The sequence below is a fragment of the Medicago truncatula genome, chromosome 6 (assembly GCF_003473485.1).
Source record: "Medicago truncatula cultivar Jemalong A17 chromosome 6, MtrunA17r5.0-ANR, whole genome shotgun sequence".
Taxonomy (NCBI): Eukaryota; Viridiplantae; Streptophyta; class Magnoliopsida; order Fabales; family Fabaceae; genus Medicago; species Medicago truncatula.
In genome coordinates, this window is record NC_053047.1 from 8,997,614 (window position 1) to 9,009,673 (window position 12,060).

Consider the following 12,060-nt stretch of genomic DNA (forward strand, 5'->3'; position numbering starts at 1 on the left):
GGCCAGCTGATGAGTACCAAACCGAACTTTCTGATCCTCCGTGCACTGCATAACCCGGAAAATCCTCTCAATCTCCTTAAGCCACGTCTGGGCCCCATCAGGGTCATAACGTCCTTTGAAAACCGGAGGGTTCTTCTTCATGAACGTCTCCAACATCCTAGCTTCAACATTTGCACCAGCATTCACGTTAGGTTGTTGTCCCACAGCTTGGGCAACAGCTTGTAGAGCAGCAGCTAACGCAGCATCGTTTCTTCCAGCCATTCTGATATTCTACAAAAGTAGCAACAACAGTATAAGATAGTAATATAATATTACTAAGACTCGACACAACCCTCTAATTGACCGGACGGACCGACCTGCTCTGATACCAATTGTAACACCCCGTTTTCCCAATATACAAATTTCATAAACAATTATCAGAGTAAAAACCATAAACGGGATATCACATATAACGTAATCCAAAACAGTTAAATAATGATTTAACAAAATATCTTAAACATTGCAGCGGAATTTAATTCGTAATCCATAAATCAGTTTGGCACGTAGGCCCCATCAAATATCTCAAATGAGTTAAATCAACTTAACAAAGCATAACAATTGTTCAACATCATAAAACATAAACATGATAGTCACGTAAGAGAATGAAGCATGCATAATCATAAAGCCCCATCCCGTTACGTATCAGAGCGACCTAGACGACACAGTGAAGGCAAGGCCACTCACGACGGAAACAGCACACTAAGCTCGATCACCTGCACGTTACCCACGGTCGAGGTAACATTCAAACAGAAGGGGTGAGATTTCATAACAGAATAACATTAATCAATGTAATTGAGAATCATAAATTAACATCATAATCATTCCATTATTAACTTTGCATATTTGCTAAACAGTTACCACGTAATCGTATATCCATTAATTAGGAATAGCATAACATAATCAATAAACACATATCACGTAATCACATATTCAATCATTATCAACAAGGCATCTTAATCATGACAATGTGACAATGCTCTTAGACTCCTTATATGCATGTGGTACCAATCGTCATCATAAGTATTAATATACTTTAATCGTGCGGAGGACAAAGCTCCTATAAAACGTGCGAAGGACAAAGCTCCTAATATTCGTGGTGAGGACTAAGCTCAATGATATGCTATGCATGGACACATATGAACAAAACAACGTAATCGACTTATCAACATGCATCCAATAATTTGGAGCTAAACTTCATCATATACTTATGCACTTAGTTGAATAACGAAAGCAGCATAAACAAATCATATAACAAGATGATATCATTATATCAAAGCACATAATTTGCATCATTAACACATCTTCTTATCTTGCATGAATATACAATATAATAGTTCATATTCCATTGATATTAATATAACTTAAACAACTCTACAGTCTGCATTTAACGACGTTTCTAGGTCTCATTACCAATTAGAGGTTCACTCTTGATCAACAAGTGCGACACAGATCGCACAAACGCACAAACAAGTTCATCCTGGTTGTACTCGCGAGGCGAGAGTACTTACTCGCCATGGCGAGTAACACTAATCTCCCAAACTGATGTTGTTCTGGGTTCAATCCTGTCCTAAAATCATTCCTAATCATCTCTAGGTATGTTTAGGCACTTAAAGGCACTCAAGGTCCAACTAAAAAGTCAAAAATACAAAATATGACATGCACTCTGCCTAAGCTCGCGAGGCGAGGAAGGATTGCTCGCCATGGCGAGTTGAACCAAACAACTCGCGAGGCGAAGGGGATTGCTCGCGTGGCGAGCGATGAAGCTCATCACTCGCGAGGCGAGGATCATGGCTCGCCGTGGCGAGCGATGAATGTCGCTACGGCCAGGCTTCCTAAAATCACAAAAATCTGTCGATTCACATGGTTCTAAGCTTGGTTTTGATTCCAGAATTCATCCTAAACATATTCTAAGGTTAAAGGACAATTCTTACATCAATCTAAACAAGTTTTACCGTTTATTCTCAAATTTTAGGGTTTTGACCTAATTCCAAAACTTCTCTAAATCAATCCTAACTTTCTCAACTAATCATCAGAATTACAGAGGTTAATGCTACTGAGTTATTAGTCCCACCCTTACCTTGTGTGAAGAAAAATCGCAGCCCTCTTGGTCTCTTGCTCCTCTCTAAGCTTTTCTCCCTTTTTCCAAAAGTTTTCACGTACAATCCGTTTTTCTAAAACTAGGTCTAGCCTTTTTATATCCTCTCTCAATTACTTATCTTATTTCACTTTCTCCCCCAAAACTATCTAAAATATCAAAACAGCCCTCAACTAAATATTTTATATTATTTTCAAATCTTTATTCTATTTATCAATAAAATAATTTCTCTAATCTTATCAAATCCTCCAAAACTCATAACTTATCACGTCATCAATCAAATCATCAAAACATATCAAAATCATGCACATATTATATAATTATAATATAATTGCCTAAACTCGATTAAATAACGATTAAACGAAAGTGGGCGTTACACCGATCATCAACCTCCTTCTTGCTCAAACCCTTGCTTCCCACTACTCCAAGTAGCTCCACAAGTTTACACCCTAACCTCTTCAGCCATCGGAATGTCTTCCGCCTTCTCGAAGATGCTTGTAGTCCAACTACGCTAGGAATTTCAGGTAGTTTTACAAGATTATACCATAACCTCTTCAATACGAGACATCTCCCGCTTTCCTTGAAGATCTACTTGTACCCAATCACCCTTGGCTTTTAGAATAATCCACAAGTATACACCTTAACCCCTTCAGCCCTCGGAATGTCTTCCGCCTTCTCGAAGGTCCTTGCAGTCCAACTACTCTAGGAGTTTTAGGTAGTCCCACAAGCATTCACCATGACATCTTCAACGCAGAACATCTCCTGCTTCCTTGAAGATCACCTTGCATCCAATCACTCTTGGCCTTCTTTTAGAGTAATCCCGCAATCCGTGCTATACATTCTTCAACTTCATGAAGAAATCCCTTGCTCACCATAGAGCATAGCACCCAAGGTCCTCCATAGTCGTACCAATATCGGTGTGTTCAACTCCGCCTCACGCTGAGCGTACTCTACCTCAACTAGCAAATGCGTACCTCCCACTATGTCTTCAACCTTGAAACTCCACCTCAACAGGTAGATCATGAGTATTCTTACCACCGCCTCTCCAGGCTGATGTTGAGTGTTTAACGTCTCTCCAGACGACCACTGCTCCACTAGGCATCACTCCCAAGGTGAGACACATCACCTTCTTCATCCTCCAAACAACACCACACCATCAGAGCACCCGCATCCTCATAACCCTCAGAGATAATTTGTGCGGAATTACCATTAATCTCCGGACAATCCTTCTTGAAGTGACCCATCTTGTGACAGTTAAAGCATTCAAGCCTTGACTTGTTACCACTCTTTCTCCGGTTACCTCTACCTCCACCATTCCTTCTTGTGACACTTAGGCCCTCACCTTGTCCATGAGTCAAGTCCTTGGACTTGGTCAACTCCTTGGTTCTCAAAGCCGCTTGAACTTCTTCCAAGGTAACAGTGCCTTCCTTGCCATAGAGCATGGTATCTTTGAACGATTCAAAAGATTTTGGTAGAGCACACAACAAGAGTATAGCTTTATCCTCGTCCTCAAGTTGCACCTCAATATTCTCCAAGTCATCTAGGATTTTGTTGAACTCCGTAAGTTGCTCCATTATGGCCTTTGACTCTTCCATCCTGAATGAGTAGAGTCGTTGCTTTAGGAATTGCCGATGAGTCAAAGACTTTGTCATATACAAAGATTCTAACTTTGCCCACATGAATGTCGCGGTTGTTTCCTTTGCTACTTCTCTCAAAACTTTATCCCCGAGGCACAAGACAACGGCACTCCTGGCCTTGTCCACCATCTCGGTCTTCTCCGCTTGTGACATGGTGACTGATGAGATAAAACCGCAAGTGCACGGTCTTACCGAAGTAGTATAAAAGAGTATCGTTCCGACAGGGAGTAGTTCAATTCAATTAACTTTTTAGAGGTGATTTGAAGAGAGAAGAGAATTGTAAGTTGGGGGTTTTCCAGCGTTTGAAAGAATATAATAATAAAAGGAGACTTGGGATCGTTGGTTTCCTCTAAATGACAAGTCCTTCTCAAACCAAAACCATAAGCCTATAATGTTATGTTAGACCTAATTTCTCAAGACAGTTTCTCTTATGTTCCTCTAGCAACCAAGCCTATTTTGCTGACTTGATTACTATTAGATTTTGGTTCCTCTAACAACCAAGCCTATTTCGCTGACTTGATTGTTATTAGTTCCCTTGAAGATCGAAACTATATGTCTCAAAGATTGCAAAGCCTATTTCGCTGACTTTGCAATCCTTGTCTGAATTCACTTGTTTGAATATCAAAGCTCCACTTTCGTTTTATGAATTGATATTTGGAATAATGGATAAACAATTATCAAACCCTCCACTTTCGTTTCCACAGTTTGATAATGGTTGATCCATGTTAAGACGGTGAATCCAGATAAGAAATTAGGGTTACATAAGATTAAGGCTTAGGGCTTGGTTTGATTAGGATTATGTCATTTAGACTTATCCAACAATCCCAAGACAAGGACAAGTCTACTCACTCATGTTCATCGTAGACATGGGGGAGAAGAGAGAAAGCATAAAAGTAAAAGACAAGAAAGTAAAGGAAAATAAAAGAACTTTAATTAGAAAAGCAATTGTCACTTATTGTATTCCAAGTAAAGATGATTATTTGTGATGGCTAGCTACTCTATTTATAGTACACATTTGACTTAAAATCTAAGCAAGTATATTCCAAGAATATTCCACGGTAGATTGTGCGCCAAAATAGAATAGCTTAGAATCCAAGCAAAAGCAGCAAAAGGTATTCTGGAGGGTGGCACGGCCGTGCCAAGGCTAGCACGGGCCGTGCCAGGCTTCTGACTTGTGGGAGACATATTTTGTCTCTCAATCTTCATATTTTCGTGTCCAATCTGCTCCAAATCCCTTTCTTTTGCTCCAAGACTCAATCCATCCAATATTCTTCCCTGAAATATAATAAATTGCAATTTAAAGTAAACTATCCTAAAAAGGAAATAATACTAATATAAAATTATATAAAATTTAAATAAAACTAAACTAAAAAGCATATTCAAATAGTATATAAATGACTCATCAAACTCCCCCATACTTGAATCTTTGCTTGTCCTCAAGCAAAATGCATAAACATAGTAGCATCAACAGTTAAATCAAATGTCAATTTAATTAAAACACATGTCTCCTCAAGGGCTTAAGTCCCAAATGTACACTAATCACAAACTCAAGCATTTCTTGAAATCTTTATTCAACCCAACGATCAAGTTTCAAGTGAGTGTGTGTGTGAAGTCCAACCCTTTTCTTGCTCTTGTATAAGATAGGTATTATGAGGAAACATGGTCTAATCCTAGCACTAAACTAACCAAGAAAGATTCCTTCTACAATATTTATAAGAGAGATGGGAGTTTTTGAGAATCTTTGTTCTTTGCCATATGCACATTTTAAATTCTTTATTTAAGGAACAACATCTTCACGTAGGAGGTCGGAGGGCCTACCCCCTTCCCCAATATAGATTCAATGGTATCCCTTAAAACATCATCTTCACGTAGGAAGTCGGAGGGCCTACCTCCTTCCCCAATCTAGATTCAACGATGCTTTTTAAAGTTTTTCTCAAGATAACAATCACCTTCACGTAGGAAGTCGGAGGGCCTACCTCCTTCCCCAATCTAGATTCAGTGATGAGATCTTGGAATTTATTTGGCTTTTTGGATTTTTATGAACTCCCTTATACTCACTTATACTACTGGCGCTTTGAGAATCTCTAAAGGTTAATGCACCACTAAGATTAAAACGTGTTTCCTTAAAATACCTATTCATACATTTACTCAAGGGAAGCAACTTTGTGTTTTTCTCATTGAAGAATTTTATTCACTTTAAAACAAGATGTGGGTATATCAAGAAGACTTAAAACACAAGAGTTTGCTTTCATGTACAAGAATCAACAAAATAAGAGGCGACAATGAAAATTTTTGTGTCATGATTTTTTTCAATAGAAATTAGCTACTTAACCATGCCTTTTACAATAAAACAAAACAAAAGAATAAAGTTCAAGGGAGTTTGGAAACACTACGACTAAAGACACTTTATTAGGCTCCCCCCACACTTAGGAGAAGCATTTTCCTCAATGATTCAAGATGATAGAAACGAAAGAAATAAGGAAAAAGTGAGAAAGGGTGCGGAAAGCTCACAATTTGTCGAAATTTTGAACTCCGGAGGCCTTCAGGTTGGCACGGCCGTGCCAGATGTAGCACGGGCCGTGCCATCATTCTGCCGAGTGTTATGTTTGTGTTGCTTGGCACGGCCGTGCCAAATCAAGCACGGGCCGTGCCGCCCTTCTGGTTCCTGGAACTTTGATTTTTCTTGCGTTTCTTAATCAATCTCGGACATTTACCTACAAAACAAAGAGAAATAACAGAAAAGAAAGAAAGCGATTAAATTGGTGGGTTGCCTCCCACGAAGCGCTCTTTTAACGTCACTAGCTTGACGAAGGTAAGGATGAAAAATCCTCAAGGTGGGTCACTAAGGGTGAAATCAGCCACTAATTCATTTACTTCTCCGGTATTATAGCTTTTAAGCCTTTGTCCATTAACCGTGAAGGATCCTGTTTCTTCAGAAAAGATCTCAATCGCCCCATAAGGGTAGACTGTGCAAACTTGAAAAGGACAGGACCATCGGGACCGCAGTTTACCTGGAAAGAGCTTTAGCCTAGAGTTAAAGAGCAGCACAAGGTCGCCGCTTTTGAAATGCTTTTTGATGATTTTCTTGTCATGCCAGTTCTTAGTTCTCTCTTTGTAAATGCGGGCATTCTCATAGGCATCCATCCTAAGTTCTTCTAGCTCGTTTAGTTGAAGTTTTCTCTTTTCACCGGCTAAATTGGGATCTAAGTTGAGGTTTCTAATTGCCCAATAGGCCTTATGCTCGAGCTCAACAGGAAGGTGACAAGATTTCCCATAGACAAGTTTAAACGTGGTCATTCCAATGGGGGTTTTATAAGCCGTTCGATAGGCCCAAAGGGCATCGTCAAGCTTATTTGACCAATCTGTTCTAGAGGTTGAAACAGTTTTTTCAAGGATAGCTTTAATTTGTCTATTGGAGACCTCCACTTGTCCGCTAGTTTGGGGGTGATAGGGTGTCGCAATTTTGTGCCTCACTCCAAGTTTTTGCAAAAAAATTTCAAAATGTCTTGAAATGAAGTGAGACCCACCATCGCTTATCACAACACGTGGCACTCCGAATCTAGGGAAAATGACTTTTTTAAACAGTTTTATAACCACCTGTGCATCATTAGTGGGGGAGGCAATGGCCTCAACCCATTTGGACACATAGTCAACGGCTACAAATATGTACTGATTCCCAAAAGAGGAGGGGAAAGGTCCCATAAAGTCAATACCCCAAACATCAAAAATTTCCACTTCAAGGATGTTGTTCAAAGGCATTTCATTTCTTTTAGTAATGCTACCGGTGCGTTGACACTTGTCACATTTAGAGATAAAGAGATGCACATCTTTGAAAAGTGATGGCCACCAGAAACCAGAATGAAGGATTTTGAAAGAAGTCTTTTGTGTACTGGCGTGGCCGCCATAAGAAGAGGAGTGGCAATGAGTTAGAATACTACTTACCTCGTTTTCAGGAATGCATCTCCTGAAGATCCCATCTGAGCCTCTTCTGAAGAGGTAGGGCTCGTCCCAATAGTAGTGCTTGAGATCATTGAAGAATTTCTTCTTTTGTTGGTAACTTAACTCAGGCGGTAGTACTCATGCTGCAAGAAAGTTAACAAAATCTGCATATCAAGGTGCGTCAGTTTGTGCCAATAAGAAGAGTTGGTCATCCGGGAATGAGTCATCCAAGGGTAACTCATCTTTATTGGTCTCCCGAAGTCGGGACAAGTGGTCAGCGACAACATTTTCTACGCCTTTTTTATCTTTTATTTCAAGGTCAAATTCTTGGAGGAGCAAAATCCATCGGATCAATCTCGGTTTGGCATCTTTTTTGTTTAGCAAGTATTTTATGGCCGAGTGATCTGTGTAAACAATGATTTTGGATCCTACCAAGTATTGCCGAAATTTGTCAATGGTGTAGACAACTGCAAGCAATTCTTTTTCTGTTGTGGCATAGTTTACTTGTGCCCCATCTAGGGTCTTACTGGCGTAGTATATGGCATGCATCTTTTTTTCCTTTCTTTGACCTAACACTGCCCCGACCGCATAGTCGCTTGCATCACACATTATTTCAAAAGGCAAGTTCCAATCTGGTGGTTGTATGATTAGGGCGGTAATTAGTGCTTCTTTCAACCTGCAAAATGCCTGCAAACAAGAATCATCAAAGACAAAGTCTGCATCCTTGAGAAGCAAGCTGGTTAGTGGTTTAGTGATTGATGAAAAATCTTTAATGAAACGGCGGTAGAACCCTGCATGTCCTAGGAAACTTCTAATTTCTTTGACTAAGGTGGGAGGTAGCATTTTTTCAATAATTTCGATTTTTGCTCTGTCTACCTCTATTCCCCTGTCGGAGACCAAGTGTCCTAGGACAATTCCTTCTCTTATTATGAAGTGACATTTCTCCCAATTTAAGACTAGGTTCACCTGTTCACATCTTTCCAAATTTTTTTCAAGGTTAGTCAAACAATCATCAAAACTAGATCCATGCACAGAAAAATCATCCATAAAGACTTCCATTATCTTTTCAACAAAGTCAGAAAAAATAGACATCATGCATCTTTGAAAAGTAGCAGGGGCATTACAGAGACCAAAAGGCATTCTTCTATAGGCAAAGGTCCCGAAGGGGCATGTAAAAGTTGTCTTTTCTTGGTCATTAGGGTGAATGGGTATTTGGAAAAACCCAGAATAGCCATCTAAGTAGAAAAAATGTGAATGCTTAGCTAACCTTTCTAACATTTGGTCTATAAAAGGGAGAGGGAAGTGATCTTTACGGGTTGCTTTATTAAGCTTCCTATAATCAATACACATTCGCCAACCGGTGACAGTTCTAGTGGCAATGGATTCATTTTTTATCATTTTTAATAACTGTGAGACCACCCTTTTTTGGTACAACTTGCACGGGGCTAACCCATTTGGAGTCAGAAATTGGATAAATAACACCTACATCTAGGAGTTTTAAAACTTCTTTTTTCACAACTTCTTTCATATTAGGATTTAGCCTTCTTTGGTGTTCAATGGAGGGTTTATAGTCTTCTTCAAGAAGTATCCTATGCAGGCATAATGAAGGATTTATTCCTTTAATGTCATCAATGGTGTAACCTATAGCTTTAGGATATTTCTTGAGGACATAAAGCAACTTTTCAGTTTCTACTTCATCGAGACTTGCATTTACAATAACAGGATAGGTAGAGTTAAAGCCCAAGAATTCATACCTTAGATTTGATGGAAGTGTTTTAAGTTCTACTTTCGGTGCTTCCTTGGGTAGAAGTTCTGGTTCTTTTTTCACTAACTCCTCCACACTTAGACCTCTCATTGGAGGAGTTCTATCCAACAACTCTTCATAAGCTTTTGCCTCCCCTTCCAGTTTTGTACCTGCATTGTTTACTAAGCATATTTCCAAACCATCATGTGTAGTTGATGCTAAAGAGCACTCTTTCACGCAATGGTCGATTATATCTATCATGCAACAAGAGTCCTTAATGGAAGGGCTTTTCATTAGTTTAGCAAGTTCAAATTCAACAGTCTCCTTACCGACATTAAAGGCAAGCTTACCCTCTTTTACATCAATGATAGCTCCTGCAGTAGCAAGGAAAGGTCTTCCTAAAAGAATCGGTACTTGATTGTCTTCCTCCATTTCCATTACAACAAAATCGGCGGGGATGTACACCTCTCCTACCTTAACGGGGACATCTTCTATGATTCCAGCTGGGTACTTAACAGAACGGTCCGCTAGTTGTAGGGTCATCCTTGTTGATTTAAGTTCCCCTATTCCCAACCTCTCATAAAGGGATAAGGGCATTAGGCTGACACTGGCTCCTAGATCACACATAGCTTTCTTCACAACTTCCGACCCTATGACAGAAGGTATGGAAAAACTGCCTGGATATTTAAGCTTTGGTGGCAATTTATTTTGGATGATGGCACTACATTCTTCCGTAAGGTTAACCGTCTGACCTTCCTCAATCTTTCTTTTTTTAGAAAGGATTTCTTTCAAAAATTTAGCATATGTAGGCATTTGGGTTAGGACTTCGGTAAATGGCACATCAATATATATCTTGTTCATCATTTCTATGAACTTTTTGAATTGCTCATCTAGCTTTGATTTGGCAAACCTTTGTGGGAAGGTAATTTTTTGGCTTAAAGGGAGGTGGTGTGTTTTCCTCAACTCGTGGTTCTTCTCTTTCTACCCTGGTTTCCCTAGATGGTGGTTCGCAGACTTCTTTCTCACTGTCATCGGTTTTGGTTCTCCTTATGGGGTCTTCGAGTGGCTTACCACTCCTAAGTGTAACAGCATTCATTTTACTGGGGTGGTCAACCTTACGAACTACCTGGGAGAGCTGAGTTTCAGAAGTTTTGTTGAGAGAGGATATGGAGTCTATCTTAGTTGTGAGAGTAGCAAGAGAGTTGTTCAAAAGTCTAGTTTGATCCTTGAGCTATTGGAGCTGTTCGGATTGTTTAAGAAAATAGTTTTCCATTAAAAGTTCAATGTGAGATTTTTGAACAACTCTTTGGCCATTCTGAACAAAGTTTAACTGCTCAACACTACTTAGGTTGCAATCGGTGCTAGAATGACTAGATAGGCCACATGCTTCACAAGGAGGTGAGAAGGTAGGTGTGCTAGCACTAGTGCTCATGCGATCAAGTCTTTGAGATAACGCATTCACCTTGGTAGATAGATAGTTAATGGAAGAGGTTTCATCCATACCTGCCTCTTTTTCAGAGGGTGAATGATCGGTGATTGCTTTTTCTTCTGTCCATTGGAAAAGGTTTAGAGCCATGTTCTCAATCAACGCGTAAGCTGTCGTGAAGTCTTTATTCATTAGGGTACCACCTACAGCTGCATCAATAGTCAATTTAGTGCTAGATGTTAGACCATTATAAAAGGTGTGGATGATTAACCATTTTTCTAGACCATGATGGGGACAACGTCTAAGTATTTCCTTAAAACGCTCCCATACATCGAAAAGAGATTCCCCGTTCTTTTGAGTAAATTGGTAAAGCTTTCCCCTAAGTTGGGCGGTTTTGGATGGGGGGAAGAAACGGCAAAGGAACTCTCGCCTCAGTTGGTCCCATGAGGTAATGGAACTGGGCTTCAAAGAGTTGAACCAATTGCTGGCCCTATCTTTTAGAGAAAAAGGGAAGAGATGTAGCCTGACGGTTTCTTGGTCGTCTTTGCAAGTTACACTAAGTCTCCAAAAGGTTGAGATATGTAAATTTGGATCTTCGGAAGGTGATCCAGAGAACTGGTTTTGTTGTACCAGAATTAGTAGTGTAGGTTTTATTTTGAAGTTGCTACCTGGAACCGTTGGGTAAACTATAATAGTGCATGGCTCATCCGAAGAAGGGATCGAATACTCCTTAAGAGTGCGTTCCTCAGCCATGTTATCTATTATCTTTAAACTACCCAAAAAGTCAAGTGTAGAAAAATAGAGAAGAAGGGAAGAAGAGGGGAGAGAAAAGAGTTCTAATCACAAAGAAAGAGTTAATCAAATTAGTTTACTCCCCGGCAGCGGCGCCAAAAACTTGATGAGATAAAACTGCAAGTGCACGGTCTTACCGAAGTAGTATAAAAGAGTATCGTTCCAACAGGGAGTAGTTCAATTCAATTAACTTTTTAGAGGTGATTAGAAGAGAGAAGAGAATTGTAAGTTGGGGGTTTTCCAGCGTTTGAAAGAATATAATAATAAAAGGAGCCTTGGGATCGTTGGTTTTCTCTAAATGACAAGTCCTTCTCAAACCAAAACCATAAGCCTATAATGTTATGTTAGACCTAATTTCTCAAGACAGTTTCTCTTATGTTCCTCTAGC

The 12,060-nt window shown here is 39.7% G+C and overlaps 1 non-coding gene across 1 annotated transcript; it reads left to right on the top strand.

Annotated features, from left to right (window-relative positions):
• Nucleotides 1-11,160: 11,160 nt before the first annotated feature.
• On the top strand, nucleotides 11,161-11,267 carry LOC112416118 (small nucleolar RNA R71). Its single transcript, XR_003006433.2, has one exon. It is a non-coding gene; the product is annotated as a small nucleolar RNA R71 (small nucleolar RNA).
• The last annotated feature ends 793 nt before the right edge of the window (nucleotides 11,268-12,060 follow it).